Below are 16300 nucleotides of genomic sequence, written 5' to 3'. Positions count from 1 at the left end.
TATGTGTCCCACAAGCCTAAAATAATTACTATCTGGACCTTTGCAGAAAAGATTTGCCAATCCCTGTCCTGTGGCATAAACCCACTACTCTTCCTCTGCACCAGGGCAGCCCTGAATATGACTGTCGATAAGCATGGGTACCACCTCTGCCTCATGACGTGGAAATGCAGATATTTCAGGTACTTTGCGTTGCTTAAAAATCCTTGTTGGACCATCAAGATGGCTCTCAGCTAGAGCCTTAAAACATCAAAACACAGTTTGTATAAAACACTGAGGAAATGATAGGATTACAAAAGCAGAGGCTTCATCTAGAGTATGAACTTATGACCTGGAGACTGTGGATTACTAAGGGGTCTAGGGATAAGCTTAGAGGTGTAGGATCCCCTGAAATTGTGCACAATTCTCGAACAGGTGATGACTGCTAAAAAGTTATGAAATCTGCTTCTAGAGCTCATGGAGGTGTGGAAATAGAGACTATTGAAACTGGAAAGGACATTGAGATTAATCCCATAGGCCTAGAGCTATGTTCTTTTCTCTTTGCAATATATCCTCTTTCCCTAAATGGTTCCCTCTATCCACATTCATGGCTGGCTTTATGATCTAGACACATATTCCAGTGATCTAGAGTCTATAGTCAATGCCCTTCTTCCAAACTCTACTGGAATGTCTCAGCTCCACAAGTGCCAAGAGGAAACTTGTACTCTTTCACTCACACCAGATTTTTTTTTTAGTGTTCCCAGCTATACACACTAGAGAGCAAGGCATCACCCTTGCTTTCTCACTCTCCACCATCACTCTTCCCCACCTCCACTTCATCACCAAATCCTTCCTAAATGTCTCCTAGATCTGCCCACTTTCCCTCTGACTCTCTCCATCAGCCTATACCCAGCTACCACCATCTTTAGTTATCTACTTGGGCTGCCACTTCCACCACCAACCCCTCTCCGGATCATTCTCCTGTTACTTCCAGACTGTCACAGGTTGGGTTTCCTAAAAAGCTGACTTGGGATGGAGACTAGGATGCAAGAAGTTGATTAGGCAGTGTTTCTTGTGGAAAGGAAAGGAGTGAGCTTGGACAGAGGGAGAAGTTGGTGCTGCAGTGAAGTTTCATCTGAAGCCTCAGCCAACACTGTGGGCACTTCTGAAGATGGGATGACCCTTCAGAGCTGCCCCAAGCTGAGAGCAACAGACCTTGTCTTTATACCCCTGCACTGATCAGGCTGGAAGGGGTTGGTGGTGAAAAGGACATAACCTTGGTCACCGTGGCTCTGCGGTTCAGGCAATTTCCGAAGGGATTTGACAGCTGAGGGCTGCTTGGCAGGACTTTCAGCAGCTGGGGTAATAGAGTCTTCATTTTTGAAGGGGAATTTGTGTGGCACAGTGAATGTTTCAATTCTGATGATATCATCCTTTTGTCTAAAACTCCTCAATGACCTTCCAGTGGCTCTTAGGAAACATCCAAACTGTGTAACATGGTCTTCAAAGCTGTGCATGGCCTGACCCCTACCTGACCTTTCCAGCTTCATCTCCATCCTACTCGACTTTGCTCTCTGGGCTCCAGTCACGCTGGCCTGGTTTCAGTCCCTCATATTTATTTTGCTTCCTCCCACCACTGGGCCTTTGCACATGCTATTCACTATCTGCAATTGTACCCTCCACCTCCACTTTACCTAGTTAAGCCTTTAGATCTCACCTCAACGCCTCTTCCTGACCTCCCTGATGAGGTTGGTCCCCCATTGTAGACTCTCACAGCACCTGTTCCTCTGTGCAGTAGCACTTGGATCAGTTGCAGTTTTTGCAGTTGTCTGTGTGCTTGTTTCACAGTCGACCATATCTCCCTTTAGAGGGGTCACTCCATGAGGACAAGGCTGTGCCCATTTTTTGCTCAGCATAGCATTCAATTCCTAGGGCCTTTTACAGTGCCTGACCCACAGTGAGTGCTCAGAGAATATTGGTTGAATGAAAAGTGCATGAATGCCCTTATTTTGTGGGTCGGTTCACCAAAAACTGAAGAGATCATATGGACTTGTTCAGAGTTAAATAGCTGCTTGGTGTTAGAGAAGGACATTTAAAGTTATATGTGTATTGCATATTATTTGGAGATTGTGTGGCCTATTCAGACTTTAGCTATTTAGCTATTTAGCTATTCAGCTAAAAGTCGATTGCTGCTCCTCCCTTCGGCTCTCCTCTTGAACTGGACCATTGCTTTTCCTCTTCCTAGTGTTTGTTTCCCCACATTAGTTGTGGTCTTCACTTACATAGTCAAAAATAATAATAACAAACCTCAAATGGATTGATGGATTAAATCCAGTCAGACAAGACTTTAAATATAATTTAAAACCCTACATCGCACGAAATACTCAGTTGACAAATGCCTTTGCTTTTCACCCAGTTGTTTTCACATGATGAAGCTGTAATCTTTACTCCATCCAGATGTCCCCCCCACCCCAAGTCCAGACTTCATAGTAGAGAGAGTGAGAGAAACAGGCAGAAGAAAGGAGATTGGCCTACATGGTATGTTGCTGGGCTCAAGTTTAGAGAAAAATGATTTGGAATCCTGGGTCATAATTCACCAATCAGGCTACATATGCAAATGAGAACATCCTGACTTGTTCAAAAGAGTTCTGTAAATAATATTATTCATCTCTTAGAAGCAAGCCATATTTTTACTGGACTTTTTACTTCAGACCTGCATTACTAATGAGAATATATATTTTTAAAACTCTGTTATTTACTTCCCTTCTGCTTAATATTTCAATCAAACATACATTTACCATATTAATCACAGAACATGATGGTTTTAAAACCTCAGAAATCATTTTAATTGAATACCTCATGTCTTTTTAATCTAAAATTAATAAAACCTTTTTTTTAAACATCATTGTATCCAATTTTAATTTCTTGCTGTAAGACATTCACCCCTCCCTTCCCTGAATTTTTTTTTAGAGTTAATCTCATAAAAAATTCATATTTTACTTTGAGATCAAAGTTAGATTCCTTTTATGCTAGTGATACTAACCTGTTATTTATTTAATATCAGTGCAATAACCAATAAAATAGATAATTGTGTCCAATGATAAAAATTTATGATGTATCAACTCAGTATATTTTGAAATAAGAAACTCTCAGCTGATGCCAGTCATCTTCAGACAGGAAAGTTCTGTTACAAGACCTTTATGTACTTGCATCAGTGGGTGTTCTAGCTGGGGGTGGGGGGGGGATAGGGGATTGGACATGGCACCAAACGGCATTTCTTTCATTAATTTGTCTAGAAACAGCACAGGTGCAACAATTATGGATTTGGGTACTCAAACAATGGAATTCATTGTTCCACAAATCTGCGGTGTTCCCAGTTCTCCCCATTTACTTTTAGAGTTGTGTATTGTTCCTGGTCTAGAGATAATAGGTAATGAATGGCTCTTCAGCTATGCCTTTTATCAGAATTCCCTGGCTCTATGTTCATGTTGTAAAGAGAAGCGGAACGTGAGTTGAACAAATTTCATCTCAGAAACCTTGGGCATCCATTCCCTTGGGGCTTCACACATTGGGGTTTGATTAGCTGGGTGAGAATTTCTCTTTTAAATTTTGTAGCCAGCGCTGCTTTAACAGAAGGCTTCACTTATAGCTCTTCTTACACAAACAGGCGATTTGCCTGACGAACCATGTGCAAGGTCAATGAACCCTTTCCTTTGGGAGAATAATATCCAAATATCACTTAGCTAGGGTGACCATATAACTCATCTACCAAACTGTGACCCTTTTCAGTATTAAAGAGGAAGCATTACTGAGTCAGAGCCATAAGTGTAGACCTCAAGCATCCATGGAAAAACGGCACATCTAGTTGCTTTGTCTATTGTGTATCTGGAGCACCGACCTCCTTCTTCCCCCAGAGGAATTTTCCATGAACACTTCTCTGCAAAAAGGGTTAATTCATCTTCTATGCCTCATGAACTTGGTCGGACGCAAGATTCTTAAAATCACTCGAATCTATCAGATCATTTTGATTACAGTGGAAAGTTCTGAAACTCCAGGAAATGACCTGATATAAAGTAGATATTAGGTCCACCTTTAAGTCCCTCTGGCACAGCCCTATTCATGACCTCACAGTCCTGGAGACCCACAGCTCCAGAACCCTGATGACAAGTCAGTGTGACCAACTCTCCACATGGCTGCATGACAGCAGCTCACTGAGGGCTTGGATCATCCATCTTTTACTAGTTTACAATCCTGATGATGCCCATTTTAGGTTGTTTTCTGTTTGTCTGACCCTCTGGAATCTGCCTCCAAGGATGCAAGGACCCCAAGGTAGCACATCACAGAAAAGTGTCAAATTGTTTAATATTTTGATCCTTTCTCCCTGAGAGAGTAACTATGAGCCAACTTGAGGAAGAACTCAGCCAGTGGAGTGTGGGCCTTCCCCATCACATTGTAGGCCATTCTGTTTTTGAAGAGACAAATGTGTGGCAGACAGACTGCTCATGGCTGCCTTTCCTAGAGTTACACAATCTTGGTCTCAGACCCAGAGGTCAAATCATACAGTCTTGAATTTTTTTGAGGGAGACTTTGTTTAGGAATTTTTCTTCCTGAGAGAATCCTTTGTTTGGAAGTGACCAGAAAGGATGAGTTATTGAACAACTCTTCGGTCATGGTCTGATGGGCAGAGAAAAAGCAGTGCTCCTATTACCCACAGACCTTCACGAAGACAAGTGCAATCAGTTGCAGATAATTAAGCTGTTCATAATCCAAATACTGGAGACAAATTTCCTCAGTCTCAAGCTGTGGGGTGGAGAGAATGTGCTTTCCAAACTAAGCTATGGAAAGAAGGGAGGAGATTAGGAAAACTCTTGGCCAATGTTTTACATGATTCTCAACCCAAAGAAACCCCAGGCCATCAAAGGGCTTTCTTCTTATGGTGCAGATCTATCCTGAGAGAAATAGCAGAAACTTCACAATATTGAACAGGAGATAATTAAATCATTATTTCCCTGCACTAATTCTGAGTGATGAGTGCCAGGGGTGAGTTTAAAGTGTAACACAGGGGGTGATATGGTGCAATGCAGTGGGTGATCTTTTTCAGCTGGTACTTCAAGCAACAAATAACTCTTTCCATGAAAAGAGACTTAAAATGTTCTTCCCAATACCTCATAGCAGAGAAGACACTGAATAACGTAGAAAGAAGGCAGGTTAAAAAAAGCTGGGGTTTGAGAGACACAGGGCTAAAGGATCATGCCGCCATTTTATTGACAAGTAGTCAAGCTGTCACTAATCATTTGCAGAGTGTGTTGAAAGAATTTTTCATAGGTGTAAATTGGTAAAGTTTTAGTTCTTAAACAGTGGCAAATGCACATAGAAAGACCATTATTTTTTCTGTGACTAATAAGAGACTTGTAGTAAAAAAACAGCCATCTTAATGCTGAAGGTTTGAAACAGTAAGATCTGGGACAGGGAGAAAAGGCTAAAAGATGGTTCCTCTAGTCATGTTTGTTAAGGGTTATCACTAGTTCCTTAATGAACAGGAAGTAGAGATTGTAAATCAGGATCCTTTTTAGTTCATTCCATATAAATATTTATGTATTGTTTGTATCATAATTATTTAATTATTCTCAGATGATTTTATTTTTATCTTCACTGAGGTCCATGTTAAACTATCAATCCATATATTTCTGTTTTTCTGCACATACCAGATGGAGAAATACAGTCTGATTCTGGTGCTCAGAATATACAAACCTGGATAACTAGTAATCCTTAGAGAATTGTGAGTGGTATATATTCCAAAGGCATCAGATCCCTGAAATGAAAGGTAATATTCTATCTCCTTCTTTATTCCCAACTATACTCTCCACCCACAAACATTTAAAAATCTGACTCAGGACAGTCATTAGGAAGTTTCTTTATCCCCCCACATTTAAGAGTAGTCAGAATACTAGAAAGAATTGGCAATGTTTACATTAATAGAGAGTTTACCTTCAAATTCTTCACATATTCGTTGTTAATCTCATCCTTCTGAGAAGGTCATAAAAGGCATCACAATTCCTATTTGGTAGGAAACTAAGGCTGTGGTGGCATAATGCCTTGTCCAATATCTCATGTCTAGTCAGTAGCAGACCCAAGACCAGAGCTCAGGTCTCTTGACTCTCAGACTCCTCTGCCCATCATGTCACACCACCTACACTGAGGCAAAGGCAAAGCTTCCCCTCTCATTTCTCTCACTGGAAGAAAGAGGCATGCAAAGCTATCATTAGTGTTAGGGAAAGTAGGCGAATTGAATGGCATTTACTGGTAGGCAAGTTAGCTGAGCTTTTGAGAAGACCATCTGAGTCACATGGCATGTTGCTTAGTGAGATTGCAGAGCATTCTAGAAAAAAAAAAAAAAAAGCCAAATTGGCACAAAAAGTTTACTCAGAGGACTAGCAGAGGATAATTTCAGATAAACACCAGCAATGAGTGGTGACAGTGAGGAGGAGTAATGTGGGGCAGCACAGAAAAGACTGGAATAGGCTTGAGAAAATCTTGATTTTATTGTGACTACATCACTTACGAGGTCCAAGATCTTGAGCAGAGCATTTAATCTCTCTGTACCTCAGTTTCCTTATATGTTAACCTGCTTATCCTCCTCGCAGGGTTCTGTCAGAATCAAATGAGATACTGAACATGATTTTCACAATTCTGAAGTGCTAGATAAAGGTAAGAAATTATAGAGCATTACACATAGTAGTTACTTAACAAACATTTGTTGAACTAAAAAGGCTATTTCAGCTGGAATTGATTATCACTATGCATGGTGATTCTTAAGATTGTGTGCCAATAATTATTGCTTTAATGGAAATGGCTAAGTGAATTAACCTGCTGCCAGAATTATGGATCCAATAACATTTTAGAAAATTGTTATTATTCTTCAGCCCTGAAATATCTGGGTATGGAATGCAGTAACAAACATGCAAATTTTGGCCAACAGCCTGGGTGTTTTTGCTACTTGATAAAATTGGAATGCTTGAATACAGTTTTCCATTTGAAAGGCACATTACAAAAATCTACCAAGACAAGTTAAGTATGTGTCTCTGGCAGAGAAATTAAACAAATGTAGAGAGTGAGAAACATCAATGCAATGCTAGCTATTTTAGTGCTCTATTATCACCCACAGAGATTCTTAATGCAGTACAAAAATTTCATGATTATAAATTCCAGTTATATGGCCTGCCTTGTAGGCTCTCGGGGTCGGTGTTGCTAAGAACAGATTAATCTGAATTTTTAAAAAGTTACTAACCAGTCATAATAAACCTCCATTTCATATGTGTATGTATGTACATATATGCATATATATGTATATTACATACATATATGTTAATAAGAAGCAACTACTATAATAAAGAACAATATTGCTCTTCATGTAATCCTGTAATTTCACCAATAGTTAACTGTCCAGAGAACATCTTGTCTGTAAATGGCTTTCTGTGGGTCTTGAATTGCTTTGCTTTTAACCTCTGTGCAGTCCTTTTCTACTTTGCTCTATTGCTTTGTGAAGAAAAAACGAGGTGTCACCAGCCGTTGTTGCCTGCTTAAACCAATATTAGGGCCAAATCTCTGGTTTCTTGAAAACTTTCATGCGTGCATCATCCTCTAGGTATCTCTGCCCATAAAACATACCAAATACTTTTAAGGACAAGTTGACCCTGGCCTAGGGCACTTGTGTGTTTGAGGAGATTGTTTAGTTTCTCCAGGGGCATGGCCAGTGTGTTTTATAATCTAGAAGTGCCTCTCCATCACCCAGCCTGGGTTGGGTTGTTGCAGCCTATCTGGAGGCAAGGCTTTCCGACTGTGAATGGCTCCTGGGTTAAATGGATTCGGCCATTTGGGATGCACTCAACAGTAGTGCTTCCTCTCTCTAAGCCATGGGAGATTCCTTTATCCTGGGCAGTGGCTTTCAAATGCCAGTTAACACACGAGATGAGAACAATAAAGGCAATTTTGTGAATTTAAAAAATTGGAATAAAATATATGTAACATGAATTTCACCATTTTAACAATTTTAAATATATAGTTCAGTAACATTAAGTACATTCAAATTGTTGTGCAACCATCACCACCATCCATTTCCAGAACTTTTTCATCTTCTCCAACTGAAAGTCCATACCCATTAAATAATAACTCCCCAACCCCCAGACCCTGGAATCCATCATTCTACTTTCTGTCTGTATGAACTTGACTACTCTAGGCATCTCATGTAAATAGAATGAAATAGTATTTGTCCTTTTGTGACTGGCTTATTTCACTTAGCACAGTATCCACCAGGTTCTTCCATGTTGTAGCATGTGTCAGAACGTTCTTCCTCTTTGAGGCCAAACAATATACCATTATACGAACATACCACATTTTGTTTGTCCATTCCATCAGCAGACATTTGGATTACTTCCGCTTTTTGGTACCATTCGTGAATTATGCTGCTATAAACATGGGTGTGGCAACTTAGTGAGTCTTTATAAAGTTAAATGTGTTTAAAGATCTGTCCTTCCAATTCTTTCCTCGGTGTTCATCTGTCTTTTTGATGAAATGATGGTGATAACAGTTTCTTTTTCCTTACTTGGTAAAGTGTTGACAACTCTAAGCCAATCTGCTTTAAAAATTTTTTTAATTAAATTTTAAAAATTTAAGTCTGGAAAACATAGAAATTCTTCTCAAATGTGATAGAGCATCAGAATCACCTGGAAAGTTTTGGAAACTATAGTTCTCAGGAGCCTGCACTAAACTGATTGAAACCCAGTCTACAGAGGTGAACTCAGGCACTGATATTATTTGAAAGCTTCCAAAAATTATTCTAATTTATGACTATGTTGAGGAATTCCTTATGGCTTTCCAGAACTATGTGTCAAGCCAGATATATCATTTTGGTCAGTGGCTACCCCTCCTCCACCACCAAACCTATCATGGGGTGAAATCTACCAAATATTAAGCATGTCCAGGACAAGGAGATTCTGAGCTAGGACTGAGGCTATGTGAAGATTAAATTCCATGGTGCAGTTTTTATTTCCAAATCCAAGTTGAAGTTTGTGTGGTTCCCCCACAGCTGCTTGCACCTGTTCTATTGCGAAAGGAAAGAATCAGTTTCCATGACTTCTCTCCTTCTTCCCACCTCCTCAGAGTTCTTGAACTTGGCCACATCATGCTTCCAAAACTACATTCAACCCAAAGTGTACAATATCCAGCCTCCTTGATTTTGCTCTTTTCTGAAACTAGCCCAGTTTGAGAGGGGTTTGCTTTCATTTACATATTTATTGATTTTCTTTTTCACAACTAAATATCTACAGAATCTACCACATGTCCGAAGGGTCAATAAATCACATAGAGAAGCATGTCAAAAATGATGAAGAAAGTTGTGTACCACAAGAATCTTTTGAGTGCCCTCCATGGGATGAACACACAATCCATGAGGTGAACACACCATCCACGGGGTGAACACATCCACACTGACTGTTCACCTTCACTGCCTCCTAAATACTAGACATCAGTTGGTGGCATGTGATTAGTGAGAAAGCTCTGAGTTGTGATGTTTTGAGAAAAGCAGTACGTTCCTCATTATCCACAAATCCATGGGTATGAGAGAGAGTGTGAGCTCGAGTATTAGCATTTCCACATCCATCTCCCATCCTCTCTGCAACCTCCAGCAAGGCAGCTTGCCTTATTAGTAACGTGTTTGGGATTAACAGCTTTGCTATTGTGTTAGAGTCTCTGTCATTACCCAGGGAGGGAAACTGGCAAGTGCTAAACCAGTTACTAACAGACCTAAAACAGCTCCTGGGATGGAATTCTCACACAGCAACCCACCTCAGAGCCAAAACTTCACCAGCTACAAGCAAGGTATGTGCACCTTTAATAAAATGGGTTTTATAATTAGGGTAGGGAAATTTTTAAATGTGCTAAAACTTTCCTATCGAATTAAAAAGAAACGCCATTCAGATATTTACCAAGTAATGGAATCTCATTTCCATCTGTTCTGGGTTCTTTTCAACACCTCTTTCCTTAGCAGTGCCAAAAGGAGAAAAATTCTAGGCTTGCAGCGTGAATTGTAGGAGAGCCAGCCTGGAGTGCTGTATTGGGAGGGGCTAGACCTTGAAAATGGCTGGAATTATTAAAAGTGTCTGGCAGGCACAAAGAGGACCTATGGGCTCAAGGGTTGTAAGGCTGACACACAGCGAGCTGGCTTTCTGCAGCCATTATGCTGGCAGAAATCTCTGGCCGGCACAGGGCCCAGTGGAGGAAGCCCAAGAGTAGAAGCTGGGCCAGGTGTGTTTGCACCTCAAGGCCTTTCTGATGACCACCATTCTGGGGTCAGCCCTATCCCTGGGTCACTTTCTTCTAAACCACTTTAGACTGAAATTGCAAGCAAGAGACACAGGTGCTAGAGAGAAACTCTCCCATTATTCTGGGCATATACCCAGATTCCCTGTCTTGGTTATCACATGGCTCTGCTCTGGAGTTGCAAAGAATAGAATAATAAGCATTTCCCACTGATAGCCTTCCTCACCCCTCAGTGGTAACCAGTTCTGTGTCACAGAAGTGGAAACTGAGAGTCTAAAAAAAAAAAGTTCCCTGAACCATTCTGAGACTAAACTCAAGAATCAAAGAATTTGCCCTTCATTACTAATTGGAGGTTCCAGTTTCAAATTAGTCTGCCTTCAGCCAAGGTTCTCAGGCCCCTCCCAGCCATCGATGGAATGAATACCAACTGCATGTTGTGACTTCTCATGGTGACGTGGACCTCCCTGCCCCCAGTTTCTTTCACCACTTTCTCCATGGAGCAACATACCCTCCTATTGTTAGAATGAGGTTTACCGCCAACATTCCCAAGTTCAACACCGTAAGGGAACCCCATGACTAGCCTCAAACACCTGTGCCAGTGAAACTGTAATGATGCTGGAGACATGGTGGTCAGAATGGTGAGAAAAAAGCTGTTCCAGAAGAAGAGAGAAGGGCCAGGCTGGGGACTTGGGAAGTGAACTTTATTCACATCATAATTTTGCCAGAGGCAGGTCCTATTTCTAGTTTCTAGAGCTGGTGACAAACCTTTGTGAACCAGCAATTTCAACACACGGTCTGACAGGATTTTCCTGATTTGTGAGCTTTCTAATCTAAAAAGTCTTACAAAGCAATAATAACCCAACCCCACCAAGTGACAGATTCAACAGATCACTTTGGTGAAAGGAATAAAAATGTATGAAACTGAGGGCCGAACTACAAAGTCTAGGACATTCCATTGCACTTTGGAACACAGAAGATATGTCCAGGTATGGGAGGCTTCAGAGTCTATTCAGTTCACAGCCAGACTTGAAGGCAACTTGCCTCCTGGATACACTAGCTCTCACTCTTTCCACTCTCCCCATCTCTTTTCTGGCAGTGCTTTCCCTTGGGGAAGGGCAAGAGATGGGTAGATGTGGGTCAAATTCACCATAGCCCCTTTGGTTCTTGACACAGTGCTCTCCCAGAAGTAATTGCATTCACACTCCCAGCTTTAATTGGCCTCGTTAGTAGGTCCATCTCTGAGCCTCAGAAAGTCATGCTTTACCTATCCTCCCTGCAGTGTAACTATGTGAGAAAATATACATTGATGTCTGTCTAGAAAAGAGGGCTGATTAGAACTGTGAGGTAGACCCAAGGGAACCTGGTACCTGCAGACAGAGATCCTGCAATCAGGAGGCAGTCTGGGCCTTCCCTGGCTGTGTTGCCAAGAGCCTCAGCAGGACTGAAGACTGCTAGTGGGTGTCAGCTGGTCTAAATACCTCTGTGATTCTGAATTATTAGGCGTTGCCCTGGAGGAAGCATCAGCCTTATAAAGGGCCAGAAAGTAAATATTTTAGGTTCTGTGGGCCCTACGGTCTCTACTGTGACTACTCAACTCTGCCACTATGGGGCAGAAGCACCATAGCATCCGTAAATGAACAGGCATGATCGTGTTACAAGAAAACTTTATTTACAAAAACAGACAGTGGGATGGATTTGGTCCCTGAGCTATAGTTTGTTGACCTCTGCCTTTGAAGTTGTTGTCATATAATCTTTGGTTAATTGAGTTCTACAGAAGCATATATGTGCTGTTACTTTCACATTATATATGTATTTGCATTGTGTATTTGTCTATTGGACTCCGTGGTAACATTTAATTCCTCGAGAAGTCTGTAAAATAAACTATCACACACACACACACACACACACACACACACACACACACACACACTCTCTCTCTCTCTCTCTCTCTCTTATTTTTTCCTCACAGTCTCTGCTCTTTCCTAGTCTTTGCCAGCTGCTAGGAGACCTTGGGAGCAGGGTCCATCATCCCACGCACAACGTGTACTCATTCATGCCCCTATTAAAAAGGTACCTACTCCAAGAGCTTTCAAAATTTTTAAACTATGACCCATCATAAGAAATACATAAATGTATTTTATATCATGGCCCTGTATGTACATATGATATACACATATCGAGAGAGAGAGAGAGAGAGAGATTACAAAACAATATGGATCCTTACTATGTGTGTTGTAGTCTTTTCTTTTTATTCTATTCTATTCTGTTTCATTGATGTAATGGTGACTGTAACCACTCCATTTATGTCCTAACCCACTGCCAGGTGGATTCCTTCAGTTTGACAACAATGACCTGCCCTTAGAGTCACACACCCAGCCCCTCCTCAGCACTCACCTACCACGCTCGAGCAGAGAAACCACTTCAGCGAGTCCCTCTGGGGCCAGGAGCCCTAGACAAGTATGGTCTCAGCCTCCCTAGCTTCACCTTTATAATCTTTGAATATAGATCTCATCAAAATAAAGTCCACCCAGTTTGCCTGCTCAGAATTCAGTTGCAGAGGGAAGACAGCTTCAGCAGATCAGAAACATTACTAAATCACAGGAGGCATGAGTGGAGGAACAGCTAAGTTGAAGCAGCTGGCTCCTTCCTCCCCACGCACTGTCCCTCTTCTCCCCCCTCCTCCTCTCTCCCTCCTTCCCCCACCCCCGCTGCTCCCCGCCTCTCTCCCCTCCTAAACTGTACCCAAGGTGTGAAATGCGTTTGGTGAGTAACGGTGTGTATGTTTTCCTGCGTGTGCCCTAGAATCCTCTCAGGTAGATGCGGGCACACTTGAACACTGGCCTCGGCGGGCTCACACACACACAGCCACATCCCAGACACCTCAGACCACAGGGTCTGAGGGCGTGTGAGGGTCTTCGCATCCGCGGGGGAGGGAGGGCCTGGCTCTGGTCCCACCAGGGCTTCCACATTCCCACTCCTCTAGGGCTGGAGGCAAGAATGATAAGGGCAAAGGGCTGAGAGTTCCACTCAGAGCCCTGAACCCTCCAGGAAGCTGCTCATTCTTCCAGAGGGTTGTATTTCTCCATCTTCCCGGAAAATCATCATCTCACTTCCCTAGCCTCCAGGAGCAGGCCTCCCTGGGCAGCCCTTCATCTTCCACCCAGGAAAAGAAAATGTTTTGACTCTGGGAGGAAGAGGGTAGAGAAGGCAGGGACTCCCCTTGGGCTCCCTGTGACGTCCAGGCCTGGAGGAAGGAAGCCCGTGGGCAGGATGGGTGTCCGTGGAGCACAGCCGCGGACACACCGGTTATACTAAAAAATTACTCATTGTTTCTCTGGAATCCAAATTCCACTGGGTGTCCTTATTTTCAGATTTTGCTAAATTTGACATCCCTATTCTGATGTGTGCAAGGAGAATGGTGGAGGTGGGGCGGGTTTACACCTTGCAGAACAAAGCTGCTGTGTGCCTTTGGGGGCCGGGATGGCGTGAACACTGGAGCCATTTCTAAAGGGCTTTGAAGAAATTTCTTGGCAGCGTCAACAACATTGCTGTTGCATCTTGCTTGGAAAGACAATCAGAGCCAAGGAATAAATATCATTTGTTTCCCCATCAGATACACTTTCCTGAGTAACTAGTGCACTGGGGCTAAAGGTGGAAACTAGGACCATTGCAGGCAAGCCTGTCTGTATGAGCATTCTAACCACCAAACTCAGTGTGTCATGGCCTACTATCTTCTGAGCTATCAACTCCTTTAAGACACGAATCTCTGAATAATTCTCTGTTGGACTGAATTGAAAAGCACTTAAGTCCCTCCCCTTCCCCACCATGTCTTGTTCTGGGTTTGTGGGTAGACAGACGTTAATCTGCCCAGATGCAACTGGGTTATAAGCCCATCTTCCTTCAGCCGGGAGGAAGTTTGATGGCTTCTGTATCCGGAAACCAATTTCTGAAACAAACAAATGCCTCTGAAGAACTGATCATTTTAAATGCATTTTAAACCAGCACAGCTCTCCATAAGGGCTAAGTTATGTCAACTAACTGGTGGTTCTGAGGACAGAAATACACACCCAAGCACCAATAGGCAGGTGCATTAAGCCCAACAACTTGTCTTCTGAAGGGTCAAATGAGGAACCAGCTTAAGTCAGTGAAAAAATGCTTCTCGTTGGACCCCCTCCTTTGGCCCTGATCCCCAGTCATTTCATTGAATGTATCTGATTCTTACCCCCCAAACTGCTTGTTTTGTCTCCATAAACTTAGTGTATTTAGGACCCAGCCTCCATACAGCTCTCCTCTCTGGTAGGGCTTTTGAGGAGAAAGTCATCACTCTCCTTTTGTTTTCATCACACTCCATTGCCCTCTGCGATGGGGACCCCGCCCATGCTGTGGGGCTGACCAGGCTCTTAACGCAATGAGATCCCAATAGAGTATTGCCTGCTTCCCTTGTACACACATGGCCTCTTTTCAGTACTCAGACCACATTTCCTTAAGGTTCTCTAAAACCTAGAGGGCCTTGTCATCAGGTACCCAATGGAGTGGGAGAATTTGCCTTTTCTTAATTGGTTTGTTAAGATTAACATCCTTTAAGTTCAGCTGGACCACGTTATTGAGCCCATTTCATCTTGGAGGAGTAAGTTGTTGTAAGGAGGGTAAAGTTGCTAAGTTTCAAGGTGAAACCCTGAGGGAGGCTGAAGAGAGAGACACCAGGAATGCTGATAAAGGCTGTAATTTAAAAGATATGTTCTTACTCCCAGATTTATTCAGGTGTTTTAGCCTTTAAAGATGTTAGAGTCCATGGTGGAAAATTGTGTGCTTTGAAGAAGCCTGAATTTTATAATAATTCCATCATTTTTTCCGCTGGTATAATTCAACTTTTTAAGTAATGTCAGAAGGCACCAGTCATATCTTACGTTCAGGGTGGTATTAGCAGCTCTTCGTGGCTGAAAAACAAGCCTTTTTTTAGCTAGCCAGAGTTCATTCTATTGAAAATGAGTCTACACTCATCTCCTTGAAGGTTTCCATGGTGATCTTAAAAATCAGAATTAGAAATGCCAGAGTTTAACTAACTAACGTATAAGAGGGAAGGGAGGGAAGAGGGAAAGCCAGACTCAGTGATGGCCAGAGGGGGCACAGAACACCCCTGGGCCAGCTTGGGCCTGAGGACAATCTCACACCTCCTACACAGTCAGAGCCAATACGGGTGGGGGTGGGGATTATTGTTATTGTTGTTTGATCTTGTTTTCTTAATGAATTCATTGCTAACATCAAAGGAGGGTATCTTTTTACATAAAAATCCACATCTTTGACTTGTTTCTTTTGAAAATGCAAAAGGTCCATTAACCCCATTCCACACGGCGACAATATTTTGGCACTGAGTAGAGGCTGCTGCTTTTAGATAGAGAATTTAAGTAACTCCTTTTGCTGTACACTGCCTGAAGCTATTTGTTGTCCGCAGTATCAGGCTTGCCTGAATCCCTTCCACCCTGTATTATTTCTTAATGTCAAATCCAAATACCAGCTGCCAGTTATCACCGTGCTTGAGCTGGTGGTTTTCTTATACTCAGAAGCTTTAGTCATTTCTGTTCCCTGCCTGGTATCTGTGAGCATTTAAGCTTTCCATCCTTAGTGCAGGGTGATTAGATTTTTTCCCAAATATCTGGCTCAGGTATGCCTGAAATTCTGCCACAGTTACTCGTCTCGTTTGGTTAGCTAGTTCCTCATGTGATTCTCCATTAAAATCACCAGGAACACTTCTGAGAAGGGGAATGTAGTATTACTTCCCTAACATTTCATTAGTGAGAATTTATTCAGATCACTCTGCCTACTTGTATCCAAAAAGAAGCATCTCTCCCATGAGGAATGGGATTGGATGGCAGTGTACCAGGCAGGATTTCCAGAACAGCCCAGGGAGTGATCCTGCATCTGTTTTTTAAGGAACGTGTCTCCACATTAAATGCTGCAGGCGACAGACCTGGAGCACAGGGCGGAATCAGTACCACTTGTAGCCCGG

At 42.3% G+C, this 16300-nt stretch overlaps 2 long non-coding RNA genes across 4 annotated transcripts in view; one reads left to right on the top strand and one right to left on the bottom strand.

Moving 5' to 3' along the window:
* Positions 1 to 16300, bottom strand: part of LOC309611737 — a 274615-nt gene that overhangs the window by 42260 nt on the left and 216055 nt on the right. The window lies entirely within an intron of this gene.
* Positions 1 to 16300, top strand: part of LOC309611732 — a 106327-nt gene that overhangs the window by 19657 nt on the left and 70370 nt on the right. For 2 of the 3 annotated variants that reach the window (XR_014234705.1, XR_014234706.1), the window contains exon 2: positions 47 to 6684. This is a non-coding gene — a long non-coding RNA (uncharacterized lncRNA). Of the gene's footprint in view, positions 1 to 46; positions 12243 to 16300 lie in introns of those variants that run through there. The other variant, XR_014234707.1, reaches the window with a different exon arrangement.

This window comes from Balaenoptera borealis, assembly GCF_965194805.1.
Source record: "Balaenoptera borealis genome assembly, chromosome: 15".
Lineage (NCBI taxonomy): Eukaryota > Metazoa > Chordata > Mammalia > Artiodactyla > Balaenopteridae > Balaenoptera > Balaenoptera borealis.
This window is presented reverse-complemented; position numbering and strand designations above follow the sequence as displayed.